This window comes from Poecile atricapillus, chromosome 30 (assembly GCF_030490865.1).
Source record: "Poecile atricapillus isolate bPoeAtr1 chromosome 30, bPoeAtr1.hap1, whole genome shotgun sequence".
Taxonomy (NCBI): Eukaryota; Metazoa; Chordata; class Aves; order Passeriformes; family Paridae; genus Poecile; species Poecile atricapillus.
Window position 1 is genome coordinate 2,738,273 of NC_081278.1, and position 22,812 is coordinate 2,761,084.

The following is a 22,812-nucleotide window of genomic DNA, read 5'->3' on the forward strand; positions in this document are numbered from 1 at the left end:
AAAAACCCCACCTGGGAGAGGAACCACAGCAGGTGAGGCTGTGACACGGGTGTGACACTTGTTGGGAAGGTAGAATTAGAAAGAAATTATAAATATGACTCCTTAGCCAGAGAGGCTAAGGAAGAAATACAAATAAAAGAACAGTTTGAATAATTCAAAGAAGCCGGTCTGGTATGCCAGAACACATTCTTTCCCCCAATAAAACTGAGCTAAGACCCCTCTTCCCAGCCTTATAAGGAAAGGTCTGAAGGACCCTGAGATAACTAAAAATATGCAAAAGCAGCGATTTCTATAGGTCACACACAAATGTTACTGTATTAGTATACTTAGAATGATTGGTTAGTGAAGGAATAAAATATTCAATGTATAGGTTATATAAGCAATTGTAAAGGAGAGCTCGCTCTTTTGCTATGCTCTCTTGCTTGCTCTTGGTCTCTCTTGCTTCACTCTTGCTACGCTCTCTTGTCTCTCTTGCCTCACTTTTTCTACGCTCTTTTTCCTGCTCTTTTTACTTCTCTTCTTTATGCTCTTTTCCCAGCTCTCTCACTTCTGTTCTGTTACTCTCTTTCTTAGCTATTTTAAGTCTTGAACTCATGTATTCATATTTTACTCCCTTTTGTATTGTTCCCTCTGAGCCTGCTTTGAGCTTTGTCTGCTGGTTCCTAGCAGGTTCTCTCTCTCCCCCATGCCCTGAAATAAACTACTAACATCTAATTCAATTATAGAGGTCTCTGCTGTGTCCCGGAATGTCCACACCCCAAAAGCGTCTCTTACAGACACTGACATGTGCCACAGCCCTGGAGCTCACAGCAGCTGAGATGGCACTGGATCCAAGGCCGACTGTGGATCTCTGTCCCTCTCTCTTCTCTTGAATTCCTTTTCTCCAAATCTGTATAACTCGAAGTTGGACAGGTTAGAGTTTGCTTAGTCAGTGCTCTGTGAAGTGCTTTACTGTAATTCCATGTCACTTTATGATTTCCCGAGTACTTCATTCTCTAAATTTTGCAAGTAAAAGTTTGTTTCCCCCCTCCTGGGAAGTTTGTTGTTTTCTCCCATGCACTGCCCGAGCGGATCGAGGTACCTCAAGTCCCTTTCCAGCAGGGGCCGAGCGAACTTGGGGCACAGCACAGGGAACTGCAATGCTGAGCAAGCCCTGGCTGGGTTGGAGGAAGCAGAAAGGCCAAGCCCTGAGCCCAGGCCTGGCACAGCAGGGCCTGTCCCTCACGGGTGGCTCGGGGCTCTTTGTGGGGTAGTAGGACATGAGGGGCAGCAAGGACAAATGCCATAAAACTGCAAGCCCTGCCATCCTCCTCAGGGAGGGCCGAGGGAGGAGCAAAGACCTTCTTGGCGCTGTGCCCTGGGCCAGGAGGGATTGTGCCAGTGGAGTTGACCCTAAATTTCTTCTCCCAGGCACTTTGGGACACGGAACATGGAGAAGCCAGAGTCAACTCTCAGCTTTCCACAGTCTTCCAGTAGAATCCTGTGTGGGGAGCAGCTTGGGAGCAGGGTTTGTGTGTGAGGGGAGGGGAATTCAGAGCCCTTTTCTCCCCCATGGCCTGAGGGTCTGCATTTTCAATGGCCCTGCAGCTGCCAAAGGGGCCTTTTTCACCCAGCTGAGAACAGTTCTGCTGATAACCTGTCCTAAACCTGCTTTTCCTGCAAATGTGCCAATGAAGCCTCATTTTTTGCAGCCCCAGGTCTTGTGCACATGCAGATGTGAAAACTGAAGGATGGAAAGGATCTGCTGGGAGGAGTCCTCTTTTTCTTGTTTTTTTTGTGGTTTTAATTTTTAAATTTTTTTTTTAATTGATTCCTGCTGGCAGCTCTGGGCAGAGCTCTGTAATTGTGTCTGACACTTGTCTGTGGCACTGTGCAGGTGGCCAAGGGGACCTTCCCTGAGCTGTCTGCAGAGGAATCCACAGCAGCCCAGGCCGGGGGTGCTCAGTGGCCGCTCAGTTCTGCTGACTGGACGCGGCTCTGGACGCTTCCCTTGGAGCGTCTACAGGGAGGGAACGCTGGGGCTGCCCTGGCTGTGGTGTCATTGCCAGGGGAACACTGGGGCTGCCCTGGCTGTGGTGTCATTGCCAGGGGAATGCTGGGGCTGCCCTGGCTGTGGTGTCATTGCCAGGGGAATGCTGGGGCTGCCACAGCTCTGGTGTCACTGCCAGGGGAACACTGGGGCTGCCACAGCTCTGGTGTCACTGCCAGGGGAACACTGGGGCTGCCACAGCTGTGGTGTCACTGCCAGGGGAACACTGGGGCTGCCCCGGCTGTGGTGTCACTGCCAGGGGAACACTGGGGCTGCCCTGCTCCTGCCCCACCCCATCAGCTCTGACAGCGCCTCGAGGGGACACAAAGGCTGAGCCAAAGGGTGAGAATTGCACAAGGGGCAGAGCTGGGATCTGGGACCCATTGGGATCATGGAGTCCAGCCCCAGCCCTGCATAGACACCCCAAAAATCGCAGCCTGTGCATCCCTGGCAGCGCTGGCCAAAGGCTCCTGGAGCTGCGGCAGCCTCGGGGCCGTGCCCATTCCCTGGGGAGCCTGGGCAGTGCCCCAGCCCCCTGTGGGGGAAGAAGCTTTTGCTGATCTCCAGCCCAGCCCTGCCCCGGCCCAGCTCCAGCTGTTCCCTTGGGTCCTGTCCCTGCTCACCTGGGCAGAGATCAGAGCTTGCCCAGAGAATCTGTGGCTGCCCCTGGATCCCTGGAAGTGTCCAAGGCCAGGTTGGATGGAGCTTGGAGCAGCCTGGGATAGTGGAAGGTGTCCCTGCCCATGGCAGAGGGTGGAATGAGATGAACTTTAAGGTCTCTTCCAAGCCAAGGCATTCTGTGATTCTGTCATTATGGGAGAGATGCTGAAGCTCTGGCTCCGCTTTATCTCACCAAATCTCTGGACCCAGCAGCAGCCATGGGTGGAATCATGTTGAAGGTTAGGTGGTTTTTTTTGTTTTGTTTTGTTGTTCTGGCCTGCCCGTGGAATTTTTACCCATTAGCTGCAGAGACAACCTAACTGTGGGTATTTAGTGGGTGATTGATAAAGGACAAAGAGTTGCCGGGCCCAGGGGGGGAAGGGGGGCAGGAAAGGAGGGTGGGGACAGTTTTTGGCTGGGGGGAAGGGGGCAGGAAAGGAGGGTGGGGACAGTTTTTGGCTGGCTTTCTTCGGCTTTGGGGAAACACATTCGTCTGTGGGTCGCAGAGCTGCTGCAGTGGAGAGAAGGGAATTCCGCCATCACCCAGATGGAGCTGCTGCTTCTTCTCCTTCTCCCCTCTTTGTTGGTGGCCTCGCACCCCCTGTCCTGCCAGGCACCGCCGCGGAGCTGCTGATCCACCTCATCCACCAGTGCAGGATCTCAGCTCGTCCCTGCTGTTCCAGCTGACTGTTCCTCAGAGCCCCACAGGAGCACCGGGACTGACTGCCCGAGGGGGGTTTGTGAAAACAAAGCCTCTCCTCCATCCCGTCTCAGCTGAGAAAGCTGTCACGGGGCCCCTGGTTCTGTGTTCGTTATTGCTGTAGTTATTGTTTGTTTGTTTGCCTGGTTATACTAGTAAACAACTGTTATTCCTATGCCCAGATCTCTGCCTGAAAGACCCTTGATTTCAAAATTGTAATAATTCGGAGGGAGGGGGTTTACATTCTTTCATCCCAAGGGAGGCTCCTGCTCTCCCTAGCAGACACCTGTCTTCTAGAACCAAGACACAGAGTTACCAGTTTCCCTGATCCTGAGGCTGTTTGGGCTCCAGTCCCAGAAGCTGAGAAGGAGACTGCTTTGGCTCACAGCCCAGAGCCTGTGGAGGTGTACTGGGTTATACAGTGGGGCATTCGATACAATGAACTTGGGACAGTGCCAATTAGAAATTACTTTTAAGTGATAAGTCATCCATTATGTTTCTGGGGACCCTCTTCTTTATCCTTAGTGACCACCAGTACTGGTGGTTAGAGATTTTTCTCTTTTCTGGGTTTTCATTAAGAGAACCAATGTATCTAACACCCTTTCCTTTCTCTGATTTTTCTTCTGGGATTTTTACAGGTTCATAATTTCTACAGTAATTAATTAGCTCTTTTGCAACTTTGCTCCATGTCCACATTTTATGTTTCCTAGCAGGAGAACGCAGTTGTGAACCTGTCAGCTGAGAGGGGGTGGTGAAGGGAGTAAACCCAGGATCAGTGGAATCCGGTCGATCAGTCGGATTTCCAAGGAATCTATCTAGTCTACCCACAGGGGTTATAGCTGCTATGGGTTTTGGGGGGTTTTTTTGAGAAAAATTGCTGTAGGTTTAAGTGATTCTGGAAGGCCTTGAATTCCAGAGGTCATAATTTCAGTTTTCACAGGTAACAACATTGGTGATTCATAACCAGCAATTAATTTTCTTTTGTGTATCATTTGTGAGCAGGCAGCTTTGTGAATGTTTTCCAGTAGTTGGTTGGGGGTACTCACTATAGCTATAGGGTCCCCCCTTTCCAAGGGGTGAAGCCCCTCTGCCCAATAAGCTGTGTGCTGAGTTAGGGACCATGGGTTACGTCTGTTTCCTGCTGTTAAGAAGATTCCATGTCCCCAGTACCCACTGGATTCCCGTTCTCTCAATCGAATTTGATCTCCTTCAGTGAGAGACACTCGGAATATGTATTCTGTCTCTGACTTGTGAGGGAGACGCCTGTACTCCCTTTTTTTCTTTTTTCTTTATTTATTTTTTTTTTCTTTTTCATGGTTATATGCAGATCAAGATCCTTATCACTGATATAATTATATTCTGTTTTAATTAGAGGTTTCAAACTAGGACACCATTGTTCCCCACAATTTTATCCAAGTTAGCTCCTTTGGAGGGTAAATTTGATTAATGAGAGGGGTTTCCCTCTCTTGTTTCTTTTAGCAAGTCAGCATTTTTTGAATATTTATCATGGAGGGCTACTCACAACAGATTGACCTTACTCCTTTCTTCATCCGATTGTTCTTGCAAAATTTTAACTAGGTTTTAGAGGGAGTCTATTATACTTCTTTCCTCACTTCTTCACTTAAAGCGAGTTTCTATAGCTGCTGTAAGACAAGCTCCCAAAACTGAGCAGAGTATAGTTTTATTTTTGCCCAGTTTAAATTCTGTTTCATGTTGTAAAAAAAACATACTCTATCAATCACATTTTCCAAATTAAACCAATTACTAAGCACCAACTTTTCCCTCCTGGAGGTCTGGCACTGTGTTTTGCTAACAACGCATAACATGCATAAAATGCAGCTTTAACTTCTGCACTGCCGTTTTCAGTCATTTTTACAAAGGGAAAAACCAATACAGGGAGGTATAAACTTAAATTATACACACACACACACACACACACAACTTTTTGCTTCCCTGTATGGGTAAAAAGAACAAATCTGCTTGGGAGGCACTCCTTCAGTTTAAAATTCTGGTTGTCTCTTTGCTACACCAAGCAGTCAAAGTTCATACACACAACAACAAAACCAGTCCCACCCTTTTGCACTAAGAGATCTTTTGCGAAATTCTGCAGACAGAGCCCTCAAGTGAGCATGGGGTGCTTTTCACCTCGGCATGTGCAGTTTGCAGGAAATTCAAGTCGCACCCCTTGCTTTCTAGACACCGCTCACTCTTTTGGGAGTGTCGGGCTAGGTGCAACTGGAGCAAAATGTCCTTCCCCTAATACGGACTGCACAACAAACCTGCAGCTCCTTCTGTCTGTCAGAAATCCTGTCCGTGACTCCAGTTTAAATGTCACGATTCGCTAACGCGAGTGGGAGTTGCGAGAAGTTCGTTTGAACTCAGAGTGCAAAAAAGGACACAAGGGATTTCAGTTGAAATCACAACAACAATAATGTACCTTTATTTTAGTGCCAACAAGGGTTATGTGAGAGAGGAGAGGGAGAGAGAGGGAGAGATAAAGAAAACAAAGTAAAGAAAGAGAGAAGAGGGGGTTATAGCTACCAACAGAGGAGATGGGGTCACTGGGGTCTATTGCTGTGGGAGATCTCGCTGAAATTAACTCAGTCTTATGTAATTCTTCCCCAAAGTTACCTTGTTTCCAATGTGCTAATAAGCACCCCAAAGGAGAAGTACCCAGTGTGGGAGCATTGCTGCCCAAAACCCTTGTAATCTTCTCCATGTTACAACAACAATACACCACAACTGCTGAACCTGCAACGCTTTCGCAGTCGTCTGACGGACGGTGCCTGGGCAATACCAACGGGAATTCCTTTAGCCCAACCACGCACAGCTTTCACTGTGTCTTACTGGCAGGCACCCAAACCAAAGTAAAGCACCTTACCTTTCTCTCCTGGGGAAATTGTGAGCAGCAGAGACAGTCGCAGCTGATGGGGTCCCCGAGAATCCCTCGGTGCTGGCTGGAGTGTGATCGGGTCACGAGTTTGCTCAGCAGCACTCACAAGGTCCCATCTGGGGTCGCCAAAATGTTAGTGTTCAGGAACACACATAATCACAGAATGATTATATGAAGGTGCTTTAATAAGAGATCTGGGTGTCAGGGGTACACATACCCAAATCTGACCTGACTTGGTTTTGAGTTCAACGTGTTTTTATACTCTATCGTTATATAACTTACATATTAATTATTAAACTTACATTGTTCTATTGTATGCATTGTTTTTACCCAAGCATGGATTTCTTGTGATCCCCCTCAACCCCCTAACATTGTTCCTCATGTTCTTTAACCAATAATTATATCTAATCACATCTAACAATTGTATAATTTATCATATATCGATTACACAGGTGCAGTTTGACATGATCTTTAGCAAGTACAACGCCTAACATTTCCCAGGGCCTACTTCTCCCGGGCTCACCAAACCTAACTTTCTTTCTAAGTCCCTGAATTTTCTAAGATTTTAAAACCTTATACTATCAGAGTGACACTTGTCTTTACAAACAAACTGTGAGTCTGCTGATAAAATGAAACTATCACTGAGAGATAACAGAAACAATGGGATGGATTCAACTGAAAGATGAAAGAGACACTGGGGAAACACCATAAAATTCCACAAGGGCTAAGAACTAAGAAGGAGATTATGCACTGGGGGGAGGAGGGATGGTATCTCAGGTATCATGCATACCAGGAAGTCTGTACCTCTCAAATCCCTCAGCCTATGGGGAAAGGGAGAAGGGACGTATGGCTGGGAATTAGGATAAAAGGGAGGCTGCGCCCTCCAAAAATTAGAGAGATCCCAGGGGAATTCCCCATGGCCTCTCCCTATATTTGAATAAATTAAAAGGACTCCTCTGTCTCCTCTTTGGATATAAACCTCTGGTGTTTGTGGATTAATTTTTTCTGACAGTAACAATTAAATGAAGTTCAAAACTACAAACCTAGGCAGTGAAGAAAATGAAAAATATGAAAGCTAAAACTAAGGGCATCATAGCCAGAGGGGGGGGTGGAATTGAATAATTTTGGGGTGGGACTGACTAGCGTTCAGAGGCACTGAGAGGTCTTGAGGTGACAGATTGAAGCCCCTCATCTCTTTGAGTGCCAAGAAATGGAGACAACTACACCAAATACCCCACAACCCCCAAATACTCTCAAGTAGCACCCTGATTCCCAGACTCTCTTGAAGCACTAGTAAAATGTGAGGCTTTAGATGCCATTGATTAATTAGATGCCATTAATTTGTTGATTTTTACGCCAATTTAGTCTGTTTCGAAGGGATGAAGATGAATCTAAAGATAATTGGAACGAGACCAAAATGACCACCAGCCCAGTGTCTTCCCAACACAGATCACAGGGAACGTGGGCCATCAGGGCTCTGCCCAACATGGGTCCACTGATGGGGGATGGAGTTGGAGCAGCGCACGAAGCTCTTCCTGCACTTGGAGCACTCGCAGGGCTTCCCTTAGTGGTGCCTCCGTTTGTGTTTGGTCAAGTGAGAGCTGTCTGAGAAGTTCTTCCCACACTGGGGACACTCATAGGGCCTCTCCCCGGTGTGGATGCGTTCGTGGGTACGGAGGCTGGAGCTCTGGCTGAACCCCTTCCCACATTCCTCACACTTGTAGGGCTTCTCCCCAGTGTGGATGCGCCGGTGGGTGATGAGGTGAGAGTTTTGCTTGAAGCGCTCCCCACAGTCGGGGCAGCGGAAGGGCCTCTCCTCTGTGTGAATCTGCTGGTGCCTGAGGAACTGGAAGCTGGTCTGAAACCTCTTCCCACATTCTGGACACTCGTAGGGCCTCTCCCCAGGGTGGATCATCTGATGGATGGTCAGTTGGGACCTCCGGCTGAAGCTCTTCCCACATTCCTCACATTCATAGGGACATTCCCCCGAGTGGGTCCTCTGGTGGTGGATCAGGTGGGAGCTCTGGCTGAAGCTCTTCCCACATTCCCCACACTCATAGGGCCTCTCCTCAGTGTGGATGCGCCGGTGAATGGTGAGGGTGGAATTGTGCTTGAAGCCCTCCCCACAGTCAGGGCAGCGGAAGGGCCTCTCATCCGTGTGAATCCGCTGGTGCCTGAGGAGATGGGAGCTGATCCGAAAACTCTTCCCACAATCAGAACACTTGTAGGGCCTCTCCCCAGTGTGGATGCGCTGGTGGATGATGAGTTTGGAGTTGCAGCTGAAGCCCTTCCCACATTCCCCACACTCGTAGGGCCATTCCCCAGTGTGGATAATCTGGTGACAGATCAGGCTGTTGCTGTGGCTGAAGCTCTTCCCACATTCCAAGCACTTGTAGGGCTTCTCCCCATCCTGAAGCTGCTCATGGACCACCAGCTCAGAGCCCCGGCTGGATCTCCAGCTGCCTTCCCGGCACAGGGTGGGTCTTTCCTCCTCAGAGCACCCTGGGATGGGTTTGGAGCCCCTCCTCCTGCAGGATCTCCGAGGCTTTTCCTCCCCATTGGATTCCTGCGCTGTGGAGCTGCTCAAATCAGCCTCTTCGACAAGATTCTGCTGCGGGGATTTGTCCTCCCTCGTCTCCATCCTCAGCTCCTTGTCTGGGGGAGGAAGGACAAAGAGAGGATGGGATTTACCTTGGTGCCAGAGGGAAGGGGAAGGAGATCCCCCCAGTGCGTCCCTGGCAGGATGGCGTCGGCAGCGGGGTTGTCCTGCAGCTGGGGCCAGGCTGGTCTGGGAGATGGAGCAGGAGAGAGGGGTAAAGGGGCACTGACTTCCTCCTCACCTGCCTGGGTGTCCCAGGGCATCTTCTTCTTCCTCACAGCCTTCCTCTCCATCCAGCCCAGGTTTGGGAATGGGAAATCCTGGTTTGGGGAAATACAAGGGATGAGGACATTGAGTTTGCAGGTCCCTCTGTCAAAGCTCATCTCTAGAAGTCACCAGATATCTGGGGTCCATAAAACCTCCAAAAAACACCAAGATTCAGCCCTGAAAATGCCTCCCAGGATTTCCCCATCTCTAGTCTCTCCTGTTTGGGGCTCAAGGGTTCCCCCCTGTCCCAGCTGCTGGGAGTCACGCTTGTACTGGTGATCACCTGTCTGCTCAGTCCCTGCCCTCCCCAGTCTGCTGGGCGTGCCAGGAATCTGAAAAGTTCCTCCTGTTTCCATCTCCCCACTTAGGGATGGTGAGAGCCCCCAATGTCCCCCCAAGTAGGATTTTCCGCTCAGCTTTGGAGTTCCACATTCTCCAAACATCCCCCCCCAAATAAACCCAACCCAGGGACCTCCCCAGGATATCCAGGCAAAGCTCCTGCTCCCCGATCACCTGTGGGATGGTGGGTGATGATCCCACAGGTGGGGGGCTATGAATTCAGGGAGTGCTCAACCTTGTGGTTCCTTCTCCTTTCCCTGATCCTCATTTGTCCCTCCTCCTCCTCCCCCAGGAGTAGCGACATCCTCGGTGCCCCCTTCCCAAACCCCTCACAGCCCACGGCAGGAGCGGGGATGGAGCCAGGACAGGTCGGGATGGGCAGCGCGGGGCTCTCCGCTGCTCCCACCCACTGGGGCAGGGGGAACCCGGCCCAGGGAAAAGGAGAGGGAAACTGGGAAAACTGGGGGCTGCAGATCCAACCTGGGGCTGGCTGGGGACCCTGGCTGGGGACTGCCAGCCCTTGGGGCTCCTCTGGGGAGATGCGGGAGGGGGGAACACAGGGAGGGCTGGGGAATCCCAGGAGTGGCAGCACTGGGAGAGACTGGTTTGTACTGGGATCATCCTGGCAGTGGCTGAGATTGCACTGTCTGTATACTGACATCATCCTGGGATATGGATCATACTGGGATATCATACTGGGATGATACTGGCAGTGAGTAGGAGGCTGCAGGGGGCAATTGAGACCAGGTTGTGAGGGACTGGGAATATGCCCTGCACTCCCCAGAACCCCAGTATCGGCCCCCATATGTCCCATAAGTCTCCCCCAAACCCTCCAGGATCCCCGAGTGCCCCCTCAGCGCCCGTTCAGGACCCCCCAAAGCGTTCCCGGATCCCTGAATCCTCCCGACCCCACAGATGCCCCTTACAGCCACTGCTGGGAATTCATCTCCCATCATCCCAGAACACGGTTCCACGCCCAAACCTCCTGCCGTGCCCCCAGCCCTAAAGGGCCCGGTTACAGCTCCCCAGGTTCCCCCCAAGTGCTCCCGAGCCGTATACATTGGCCCCGAGGACCTGCAGCCACGGTTCGGACTCAAAAGTGTTGTAAAAGTGTCTTCCGCACCGCCAAACGCGCCTTCCGAGCCACGTCTGGGACTACAGCTCCCATCATGCTCCGCAGCGCCCATAGAGCGCTATTCCAGCCATGACTCCATCTCCCGTCATGCCCCACGCCCCACCGGAACCCATTGGAGCTGCGCCTACAACTCCCGTGATGCTCCGCGGCCCCATTAAACCATATTATACCGACACCTACAACTCCCATCATGCCCCGCTGCCCAGCGATCCTCGTTACAGCCCCCCAAGTGCCTGCCAGGACCCCGGAGGGCCCCGAGATTCACATCCCTGACCCCCAATTGTCCCGGACCCCGAATTGTCTCACAGAATCCCTAAGTGCCCCTCCAAGTGCCCACCCCAAGTGTCCTCCAGAACCCCCAAATTCTCTCTAAATTCCCTCCCCAGACCCAAAACTGCCCCAAATATTCCCCAGAAAAGTTTCCATGGGCCCCAACGTGGTCCCTTTTACCCTGTGTGAAAATGATAAAAAAAGATGATTAACGGACTAAAAATAGGACTAATTAGCAATAAATAAAGAGGGAGAAATAGTGGTCAATTAATTAATGAAGGGAATTGTGGTACTTAGAAGCAAAGATGGATAATGTTTTTAGTTGCTAAAAATGTATCAATTATTTTATATAAATTTTAAAATTAAGTTTTAAAAATACAGGATAATATTATTATAAAAAATAAAATTTTATTTTTATTAATTTATTAGATTTATTGATAAAGAAAAATTGATAAATGTTTTCAATGTTTTGGGATGTCAGTCCCAGGTGGGCCATGTCAGATATGGTGAGGCTCAGGGTGAGGAACAGGTTGTCCAAACAGGGGCAGCCCACAAGGGGCTCATTCTTCTCCCTGACCAGACCTCCTAAGGAGACATTCAGCATCAGGATCATTTGGGGAATGCTTCTGTCACCTCTTCTCTCAACCAGAAAATAAAAAAATACATCCTTGATTCAAATAAAATAAAAAACATAGTGGATTTTCAAATCTTCCTCCTTAACAGAACTCCAAACTGACTCCAAGCAGCTGCACAAGCCTTGGACTTGAAGACAACAGAATGAAGAGAAAGAGCCCCCGAGGCTTTCTGTATTTTAATGAACCCCAGGGTGGATTTGGGGCTGAGTTCAGGACCTTCAGGCAATGAGAGAAGGTTGAAGAAGCTGCTCAAGGAGTCAGAAGCAAAACTCCCAAGTCCCTTGGAGCATCCCTGGGCCCCACTGACTGCCGGCTCCTGGCACACTCAGCCATGGCATGGTCCAGGCTCACGCTGGGACACCTCTTCCACCAAAATTCTACCCTGGCAGGGACTTTTCTTCCTCCTCCCCTCCAGGCTGAACCTGTGTCCTGGGGTGACTTTATGATACTGGCATCCCCAGTCGTCTGGTTTATGTTATATATTAAGTTCTGCACCTTTAAGACTGGCTCTGAGAGCAAGAGAGGGGGAAGAAGAAGCACGCAGTTTGTGTTAAAGAAAAACATCACTCCCACACATCCCGCTCCTGGACTGTGATGTCTGCAGCACGGACAGACAGCGGGACAGAGCTTCTCTCTGGCTTTTAGTTAGTTTCAGCTAGCTGAGGCAGAAGAGTTCCCTGGACCTTTGTTTTTTTTCCTTTTTCTTGGATCTGTGCAAGCCTGCTCTGGACTGAACACCCAGCCAAACCCCGGGAGCTCACGCCTGTGGCCCACCGGGGCCTGGGCCTCGGCAATTTCCAGCGCCGGAGGGACTGATAAGAAACTGAGCGAGCCGAGCTACACCACATAAAAAGGACTTTTCTTCCTAGATTTGCCATCCCATCGAACAGCAAGAGGTTTTATTATTTAATATTATTCAATTTTCTGTTAAATAAACAGCTTTTTCCACTTCTCTCCAAGGAAATTTTTTCCCTTTCCCGGACCGGTTGGTGGGGAGGGGCATTTCCCTGGGGAAATCCCCATTTAGACTTTTCCTCCCTAATTTGCCCTAAACTAAGACATTTACAGCTTTTGGCACCCAGTGCGCGGCGAGAGAAAGTGGAAAAACCTGTACTGATTGTTGGTTGTATTTTTGGTTGTATTTATTCTGTGTTAAGATAAAGCAGTCAGTAGCCATGTTGTTTGGATACATAATATCTCTCGGGGTGGAAGCCTTCATGTCGATCTGGTCCCTAGAATTTTTTGAGGTTTTAATACTTGTCTTTTCCCTCTTTCACAATAGAGGGGCATGGATTAGAATGGTTATTGTGCTGGGCTTGGTGATAATTATTTGTAGGAAGTTTATAGAACTACTGAAGTTTCTGTCAGGTATGTTTGGCTTATGGTTTCTTCGCCCGACTCTGCCTCCCAGTCCCAGTAGCACATTTTGGGAGTTTATTGGTAATTGTACCCAGTTTGTTAGAGGAAGAGCAGGGGATGAGGCTTTTCAGCCTTTTCTTTCCTTTTTCTCCTTTGAATCTGTTATGTCCCTCTTTGAGAATATCCAGTTTCCCCTGAGTGTTAAGGATACCACTTTCCTGGTCACTTTCCTGGTAGTTCAGCTGTTAAGCTTCCTCTATACGGCCTGTAACTTCTCTAGAGTGAGGGCTGAGATATCCAGAGGAGCCAATGAAACCCCTGTCCCAGAAGTAGGCTCAGGTGTGAAAAATCCTGAGTGGAGTAGAGAATGGGAGAGAATTGGCCGAACTCTGGAGGAATTTTCTGATTCCCCAGCCTGGGAATTTTCACGTGAACAAATTCAGAACCCAGATGAAGTAGGGAAATATCTGGAAGAGAATTGCTGTGATGATTCTAAGAAGAAAAATTTCATTGCAATAAGCTGGGCCCTAGTGTATGCTTATCGCACGCTGCTAGATACTGTAGGGCAGGCAGATAAGCCAGGAGCCAAACCAGACAGTGAGCCTAAGCCAGCAGCCAAACCAGACAGTGAGCCTAAGCCAGTGTCTGTTGCTCCTACCACGAGAGGTATGAAATTCAAAACCAAAACCGATCGGCCAGTAGATGATGATAATGGCGATGCGGGGGAAGGACCCTCAAGACCAGCAACTGATCAAAAATCAGAAGGCGCTGGTGAACCTTTCTCCCTGAAGGACCTTCGTGGCCTGAGAAAAGATTACACTCGACGACCTGATGAATCTATAATTAGTTGGTTAGTCCGTCTGTGGGATGCTGCAGGTGAGGCTACAGTTCTGGATGGCACTGAAGCGAGGCATCTGGGATCCCTGTCACATGATCCGGTTATCGATCAAGAAGTGATGAGGGGGGCTGACCCTTACAGTCTCTGGGAACAGGTCCTAAGAAGTGTGGCACAAAGATATCTGTGTGCAGACAATCTCTATATACAGCAAACTCGTTGGAAAACCATAGAACAAGGGATTCAGCGCTTGAGAGAAATGGCAATAGTAGAGATTGTCTTCGTGGGTGACTTAGGTACTAGAAATCCAGATTTGGTGCCATGTACATCTGTGATGTGGCGAAAACTTGTTCGACTTGGGCCACAAGAATACGCTTCTGCTTTAGCAACAATGAAGCGGGATGACTGAGAGGAGACTGTGCTGGATATGGTGAAGAAACTTCGAACATATGCAGATACCGTGCATGGCCCCATGCAGGCAACAATTGCAGCTGTGGAAACACGTATGCAAAACTTCCAAGACAAAATGGAAGAGAATTTCAAGAAACTCGAGGAAGATCTTCTTCCAGTCTCGGCAGTACAGTCCAAGAGCCCCGGGACTCAACGCAGAAGTTCCCCAGATAGAGAGAAAAAGCTACGAGCTGAGCTGTGGTTTTTCCTACGTGACTGTGGAGAAAACATGAAAAGATGGGATGGAAAATCTACTGGTGCTCTGGCACAACGGGTGCATGAATTGGAAGACAGAAAGACTCAGAGGGGATACTCCACCAAAAAGAAAGCCGCTCCAGTAGCCTGTAGTCAAACTGACAAGTATGATGATGACATGTCTGATTCTCTTGAAGGAACCTCCAAGACATATACCCAAGGAAAGAAGGATAACCAGGCTTAGAGGGGCCCTGCCTCTAGCCAGGTAGAGGCTAGGGAAAACCGTGTCTTTTGGACTGTGTGGATTCGTTGGCCTGGCACATCTGAACCACGAAAATATGAGGCCTTGGTTGACACTGGTGCCCAGTGCACAATAATCCCATCAAAATATGTAGGGGCAGAATCTGTTTCTATTGCTGGTGTGACAGGGGGATCACAGGACTTTACTTTAGTGGAAGCTGATGTGAGCCTGACTGGAAATGAGTGGAAGAAACACCCCATTGTGACTGGCCCAGAGGCCCCGTGCATTTTGGGCATAGACTACCTCCGAAGTGGGTATTTTAAGGACCCAAAGGGGCTTAGGTGGGCATTTGGGATAGCAGCTGTAGAGACAGAGGGTGTCCAGCAACTGAACACCTTGCCTGGACTGTCAGAGAACCCATCTGCAGTAGGACTCCTGAAAGTGAAAGAACAGCGAGTGCCAATTGCCACCTCGACAGTGCACCGCCGGCAGTATAGAACAACTCGAGATGCTGTGATCCCCATCCACAAGATGATCCGAGAGCTGGAGAGCCAAGGGGTGGTCAGCAAAACCCACTCACCCTTCAACAGCCCCATCTGGCCTGTGTGCAGGTCTGACAGAGAATGGAGATTGACTGTGGACTATCGTGCATTGAATGAAGTGACTCCACCGCTGAGCGCTGCCGTGCCGGACATGCTGGAGCTCCAGTACGAGCTGGAGTCCAAGGCAGTGAAGTGGTACGCCACTATTGACATTGCCAATGCATTTTTCTCCATTCCCTTGGCAGCAGAATGCAGGCCTCAGTTTGCTTTCACGTGGAGGGGAGTGCAGTACACCTGGAACCGACTGCCCCAGGGGTGGAAGCACAGCCCCACCATCTGCCATGGACTGATCCAGGCTGCCCTGGAAAAGGGTGAGGCTCCAGAACATCTGCAGTACATTGATGACATCATTGTTTGGGGAAAGACGGCTGAAGAGGTCTTTAAGAAAGGAGAGAAAATCATCCAGGTTCTCCTGAAAGCCGGTTTTGCCATCAAGAAGAGCAAAGTTAAGGGACCAGCTCGTGAGATTCAGTTTCTGGGGGTAAAGTGGCAAGATGGGCGGCGTCAGATTCCCACTGAGGTCGTCAATAAGATCACTGCAATGTCTCCACCAGCCAACAAGAAGGAAATGCAAGCTTTCCTAGGTGCCATAGGTTTTTGGAGGATGCACATTCCTGAGTACAGTCAGATTGTGAGCCCTCTTTACCTGGTCACCCGCAAAAAGAACACTTTCCAGTGGGGCCCTGAACAACAACAAGCCTTTGCTCAGATCAAGCAGGAGATCGCTCATGCAGTAGCCCTTGGCCCAGTCAGGACAGGACCAGACGTGAAGAACGTGCTCTACTCTGCAGCCGGGAGCCATGGTCTGTCCTGGAGCCTGTGGCAGAAAGTGCCTGGGGAGACTCGAGGCCGACCACTGGGATTCTGGAGCCGAAGCTACAGAGGGTCCAAAGCCAATTACACTCCCACGGAGAAGGAAATCTTAGCTGCCTATGAAGGAGTTCAAGCTGCCTCAGAAGTGATTGGCACAGAAGCACAACTCCTCCTGGCACCCCGACTGCCAGTGCTGGGGTGGATGTTTAAAGGAAAGGTTCCCTCTACCCACCACGCCACTGACGCTACATGGAGCAAGTGGATCGCCCTCATCACGCAGCGCGCCCGTATTGGAAACCCAAATCGCCCTGGGATTTTGGAGATAATTACAAACTGGCCTGAAGGTGAAAACTTTGATCTCACTGATGAAGAGGAGCAGGAACAAGTGACACGGGCTGAAGAAGCTCCACCATATAACCAACTGCCAGCAGAAGAAACACGCTACGCTCTGTTCACTGATGGTTCCTGTCGCATCGTAGGGATGAACCGGAAGTGGAAAGCAGCCGTATGGAGCCCCACACGACAGGTCGCAGAGGCCACTGAAGGAGAAGGTGGATCAAGCCAACTTGCTGAACTCAAAGTTGTTCAACTGGCCCTGGACATTGCTGAAAGAGAGAAGTGGCCAAAACTCTACCTCTACACTGATTCATGGATGGTAGCCAATGCTCTGTGGGGATGGCTGGAAAGGTGGAAAAGAGCCAACTGGCAACGCAGAGGAAAGCCAATCTGGGCTGCTGATGAGTGGAAAGACATTGCCACCAGGGTAGAGAAACTGTCTGTGAGGGTCCGTCATGTAGATGCCCATGTCCCCAAGAGTAGGGCTAATGAAGAGCACCGAAACAATGAGCAGGTGGATCAGGCTGCAAAGATAGAGGTGTCAAAGATAGACTTAGATTGGCAACACAAGGGAGAGTTGTTCCTAGCTCGATGGGCCCATGATGCCTCAGGCCATCAGGGTAGAGATGCCACCTATAAGTGGGCACGAGACCGAGGGGTGGATCTAACCATGGACAGTATTTCCCAGGTTATCCATAACTGTGAGACATGTGCCATGATCAAGCAGGCCAAGCGGTTGAAGCCCCTCTGGTATGGTGGGTGGTGGTCCAGATACAAGTATGGGGAAGCCTGGCAGATTGACTACATCACACTGCCCCAAACCCGCCAAGGAAAGCGCTACGTGCTCACGATGGTAGAAGCCACCACTGGATGGTTGGAAACCTACCCTGTGCCTCATGCTACAGCCCGGAACACCATCCTGGGACTTGAGAAGCAGGTCCTTTGGAGGCATGGCACCCCTGAGAGGATTGAGTCAGACAATGGGACTCATTTCAAGAACAACCTTATAAACAGCTGGGCTAGGGAACATGGCATTGAGTGGGTGTACCATATCCCCTACCATGCACCTGCTGCAGGGAAAGTGGAGAGGTACAATGGACTGTTAAAGACTACCTTGAAAGCATTGGGTGGGGGATCTTTCAAAAATTGGGAGCAACATCTAGCAAAGGCCACCTGGATAGTTAACACCCGAGGTTCCACCAACCGAGCAGGCCCAGCCCAATCCGAGGCCCTGTATATAGTAGACGGAGACAAAGTCCCAGCGGTACATCTCAGAGGTTTGTTAGGAAAGACAGTTTGGATCAATTCTACTTCAAGTGCAGACAAACCCATTCGTGGGGTTGTTTTTGCTCAGGGACCGAGTTGCACATGGTGGATAATGCGGAAAGATGGAACAACACGATGTGTACCTCAGGGAAATCTGATGGTTGGGTGAAGATCGTGAATTAATTCCCTTGTCTGTATAATGTATGTGTTGTAGAGTTAAAATATATATATATTAATTTTGATAATAAGTTGACGATATGGGGATAAGGGGTGGAATGTCCTGGGGTGACTTTATGATACTGGTATCCCCAATCATCTGGTTTATGTTATATATTAAGTTCTGCACCTTTAAGACTGGCTCTGAGAGCAAGAGAGGGGGAAGAAGAAGCACGCAGTTTGTGTTAAAGAAAAACATCACTCCCACACAGCTCGCTCCTGGACTGTGATGTCTGCAGCACGGACAGACAGCGGGACAGAGCTTCTCTCTGGCTTTTAGTTAGTTTCAGCTAGCTGAGGCAGAAGAGTTCCCTGGACCTTTGTTTTTTTTCCTTTTTCTTGGATCTGTGCAAGCCTGCTCTGGACTGAACACCCAGCCAAACCCCGGGAGCTCACGCCTGTGGCCCACCAGGGCCTGGGCCTCGGCACTTTCCAGCGCCGGAGGGACTGATAAGAAACTGAGCGAGCCGAGCTACACCACATAAAAAGGACTTTTCTTCCTAGATTTGCCATCCCATCGAACAGCAAGAGGTTTTATTATTTAATATTATTCAATTTTCTGTTAAATAAACAGCTTTTTCCACTTCTCTCCAAGGAAATTTTTTCCCTTTCCCGGACCGGTTGGTGGGGAGGGGCATTTCCCTGGGGAAATCCCCATTCAGAGTTTTCCTCCCTAATTTGCCCTAAACTAAGACAACCTGCCAAGCTGCACTTTGGGGAGGTTTCCTTCTCTTGCCACTGCCAAGGAAAGCTGTGTCTCCTGCTGTTCACAAACAGAGAAGGGTTGCTGGGGGATGTGGGGGTTGGAGGCTGCCTGGGGTACAGTGGCCATGAAATCATCGAGTTTTGAAATATTCTGTGAAAGAAGGAGGGGCATAAACAAAACTTCTACACTGGACTTAATAAGAATGGACTTCAGCCAATTAAGGATATGGATTTGAGGACTACCAAATCAGATACTGATTTTGAACAGCCTTTTAAAAGGATTCCAGGAAGGATGGACACACTTCAAGAAAAAAATCTTGAAGGAGCAGGAACAGCCTGTCCCTCTGTGACAAAAAATGAGCTAGTGAGGAAAATCACTAGCTTGGCTGGGCAGGGAGATTTTGGAGGAACTCAAGGAAAAGATGAGGGTGCATCACCTTTGGACAGAGGGACAGGCAACTCAGGAAATGTTTAAGGATGTCATTAGGTCATGCAGAAAGAAAAGAAGAGAGGTGAAAGCTCAATTAGAGCTTAACCTGGCTGCTTCTGTGAAGGATAATAAATATGTTTATACATATACATTAATGGCAAAAGGAAGGCTACGGACAACCTCCATTCCTTATTGGGGTGGATGTGGTTAACAAAGATGAGGAAAAGGCTGAGGTACTCAACACCTTCTTTGCCTCAGTTTTCAACATCAAGACAGGTTTTCCTCAGGACAAGTGTTCTCCTGAGCTGGTAGGTGAGGACAGGGAGCACAACAGCCCCCTGTAATCCAGGAGGAAGCAGTCAGAGACCTGCTGAGCCACTCAGATGTTCACAGGTGGATGGGATCGGATGGGATCCATGCTAGGGGGATGAGGGAGCTGGTGGATGAGCTCCCCAAGCTGCTCTCATCATTTCTCCTCCTCAGTCCTGGCTCAATGGGGAGGTCCCAGAGGACTGGAGGGGCCAGTGTGAGCCCATCCCCAAGAAGGGCTGGCAGGAGGCTCTGGGGAACTGCAGGCCTGTCAGCCTGAGCTCAGTGCCTGGTGAGGTTTTGGAACAGATCCCCTTGAGTGCCATCACACGGCACCGCCAGGATGGCCCAGGGGTCAGACCCAGCCAGCGTGGCTTTAGGAGGGGCAGGTCCTGCCTGACCAACCTGATCTCCTTTTACAACCAGCTGACCCACCTGGTGGGTGCAGGAAAGGCTCTGGATGTGTCTAGCTGGACTTCAGCAAGGCCTTGGACACGGAGAGCCACAGCATTCCCTGGAAAAGCTGCAGCCCACGGATTGGACAGGAGCACTCTTTGCTGGCTTCAGAACTGGCTGGAGGCCAGGCCCAGAGAGTGGTGGGGATGGTGCTGCATCCAGCTGGTGTCCAGTCCCTGGTGGTGTCCCCAGGGATCTGTGCTGGGCCCAGTCCTGTTTAATATCTTCACTGAGGATCTGGCTGAGGGGTCGAGTCCAGCACTCACAAACTGCAGATGACACCAAGCTGGCTGCGAGTGTGGATCTGCTGGAGGGCAGGACAAGGAGACACAGCCTTGAGTTGCACCAGAGCAGGTTTAGGCTGGACAATAGGAAGGAGTTCTTCCCAGAAAGGTTGATTGGGAATTGGAATGGGCTGGCCAGAGGGGAGGTGGTGGAGTCACTGTGCCTCTCCAGTGGTCTGGGGGAGTGACATCAATCTGTGCTTAATAACTGATTTTGCTTTAATACAGTTGCTTCAAAATTGCTTCCTATTCCACCCTGAATGTCTGTGGTGGTTTTATATTAGTTGATATTTGTTGAGGAGGGAAGAAGCCACCCATGCAAATGATTTTTCTAGGAGGGGGCTGCTAAGAGCTTCCTCTGTGCTTAGCAAAACCAATAGCTGGCTGGCTCTGAGAATTGATAACCTATGAAATCATTTAGAAGCTGGATTCTCCTCTGTGAAATCCACATTTGAAAGACAGTCAAGCCGAGGAAAGCTCTCTGTTGTTTCCAGCTGTGAAGAGTTAACTGGGTGCTGGTCAGGCCGGCCCTGCTCCACCCTGGCCTGCACCAAGCCGGGCTCCACCAGGCCCCCTTCACCACGGCCCGCACGGCCCCAGCGGCTGCCGGGCACAGGGAGGGGAAGCCATGGGCCTGCAGCTGAAATTGAAGGAAGCAGGGGCCTGGGACCAGCCATGTGGGCAGAACAGCCACGACTGTTCTGGCTGGGCCCCCTGAGATCTTTGCACAGCCCCAGTGCTGACTGAAATCCATCACCATGACTGCTTTGGCCACTGCCCGGCAGAAACCATCATGACCATCTGCAGGTCTGGGTGAGATATTAACTCTTTCAGTGCACAGATGAGACCTGCAGACCTCGATCCTCCCCTTGGGTCAGAGGAAAGGACAGAGTGGGAGACTAATGCCAGAAGTATGGTAGGCTACACCTGTCTTCATATGTCATTGAATTAGAGAAAAACTCTCTCCAGGGCAAATTATGCAACACTTTGCCTCACAGTCCATCAGTCTTAATTACAATGAGTGGTAGATCTTAATTACAATCCGATTAGAGCAAATCAACATTGTGTGTATGGCAAGAAGAATTTCCTTGTCAACAGATGAATATGTTCCACTCAAGAATGAACAAAATCTGCCTTTACTTGGAAGAAAGTAGACATGGAGCAGTATTTGGATTTTATCCAGTGATAAATGGGGCAAAAAGCTGTAACAACTTAGCTGTTTTACAGAACACAAGTACTGATACAGCCAATGGTGCACCCACATTGAAGGGATCTTCAGAACATTCCTTTATTTCTTAAAAAGGAATGGGCAGCAAAATGCTGGCATTTATCTGAACTGGAAGCCATGTTCCTCTCCTGTTTCTCCTTGAGCACACTGTTCTTTGCAGACTTCACTGTGCAGCCCATCAATCCTCTCTTGGCCAACAGGTAAATGGCACAACTACCAAAACACAGGTGCCAGCATCATCACCCCAGCATTATTCCAGCACTGCTTTGATGGTGCACAGGAGCACAGAATGGCTTGGCTTGGAGGTGACATTTAAAGGCCATCTAGTGCAATGCCCTGCAGTGAGCAGGGACACCTTTAGATCAGGTTGCTCAGAGCAGGAGCTTGAATGCTAGCAGGGATGGATGCCCACCTCTCCGGACAACCTGTGCCAGGGTTTCAAAACCAGGTTTCAGTGTAAAAAATGTCTTTCTTATGTCTAGTCTGAATCTCCCATCTTTTAGATTGAAAACATTCCCCCTCAGTCTTGTCAAAACCGGCCCTACTAAAAATTCCATCCCATCTTTTTTACAAGCCCCCTTATAGTACTGAAAGGGAGCAATCAGGTCTCTGTGGAGCCTTCTCCCTTCTGGGCTGAACACCCCCAGCTATCCCAGCCTGTCTCCAAAGCAGAGGGTCTCCAGCCCTCAGAGCATTTTGTCCCTCCTCTGGACTAGCTCCAACAGGACCATGTCCTTCCTGTGTTGGACACCCAGAGGTGGATGCAGTACTCCAGGTGGGCTCACACCAGAGCAGAGGGGTGGTGGAATCACCTCCTTCAAGCTGCTAGGCACCCTTCTTTGGAGGCACATGGCTGGCTCATGTCCAGCCTCTCTCCTTGCAGCAGCCACAAGTCCTTCTCAGCAGGGCTGCTCTCCATCCCTTCATTCCCCAGACTCTGAAATCAGCTGGGCTGGGACGGTGTCATAGCCCTTGGACAGAGCTGCTGGGCAGGATGAGCTCCCTAGTGAAGGAGGCAGATCCCACTCCCTACACAATTCCACCCTGGCCATGAGGTCACAGCAGCCTGTGGGGTGACAGCAGGCTGAGGCCACAGCAGGCTCTGAGGTCACAGAGGTCCCAGAGCCCCGTGGTTGCACAGCACCACAAGGACCGAGCAGTCAGTCCTTGACCACGACTGTTGCGGCAGCAGCGGCGGCGGCAGCAGCGGTGCTGACATTGGGACAGCAGTGTCAGGACAGTGGTGGCAGCAAGAGCTGCAGGACTGGCAGTGGGCAAGGCACCATGGCCATTGCTCTGCGCCTCTTCCTCCTGCTCCTCCTGGCAGTGGCCCTGCCTGACAGGGCTGCCCAGGCTGCTCCGTGGCGAGCACGGCGAGCAGGTGAGCCCATGGCCTGGCTTCCCTTTCCTGGGACAGCACTTCCTTCTCCCTGGGAAGCATTGGGGATGGTTTTCCCCAGGACTTTACGGAGGGTTTCCTCTGTGGGAGAGAGAGTATGCCCAGGGGCCCTGGGCTGGTCCTGCTGCCTCACCAGGGATGTTGCACAGGGCCTGCAAAGA

General features: G+C 50.2%; 1 pseudogene; it reads right to left on the bottom strand.

The window, feature by feature from the left end:
- Window positions 1-7,559: 7,559 nt before the first annotated feature.
- The window catches only part of LOC131589891 (zinc finger protein 850-like), a 480,942-nt pseudogene continuing 465,689 nt past the window's right edge, over window positions 7,560-22,812 (bottom strand).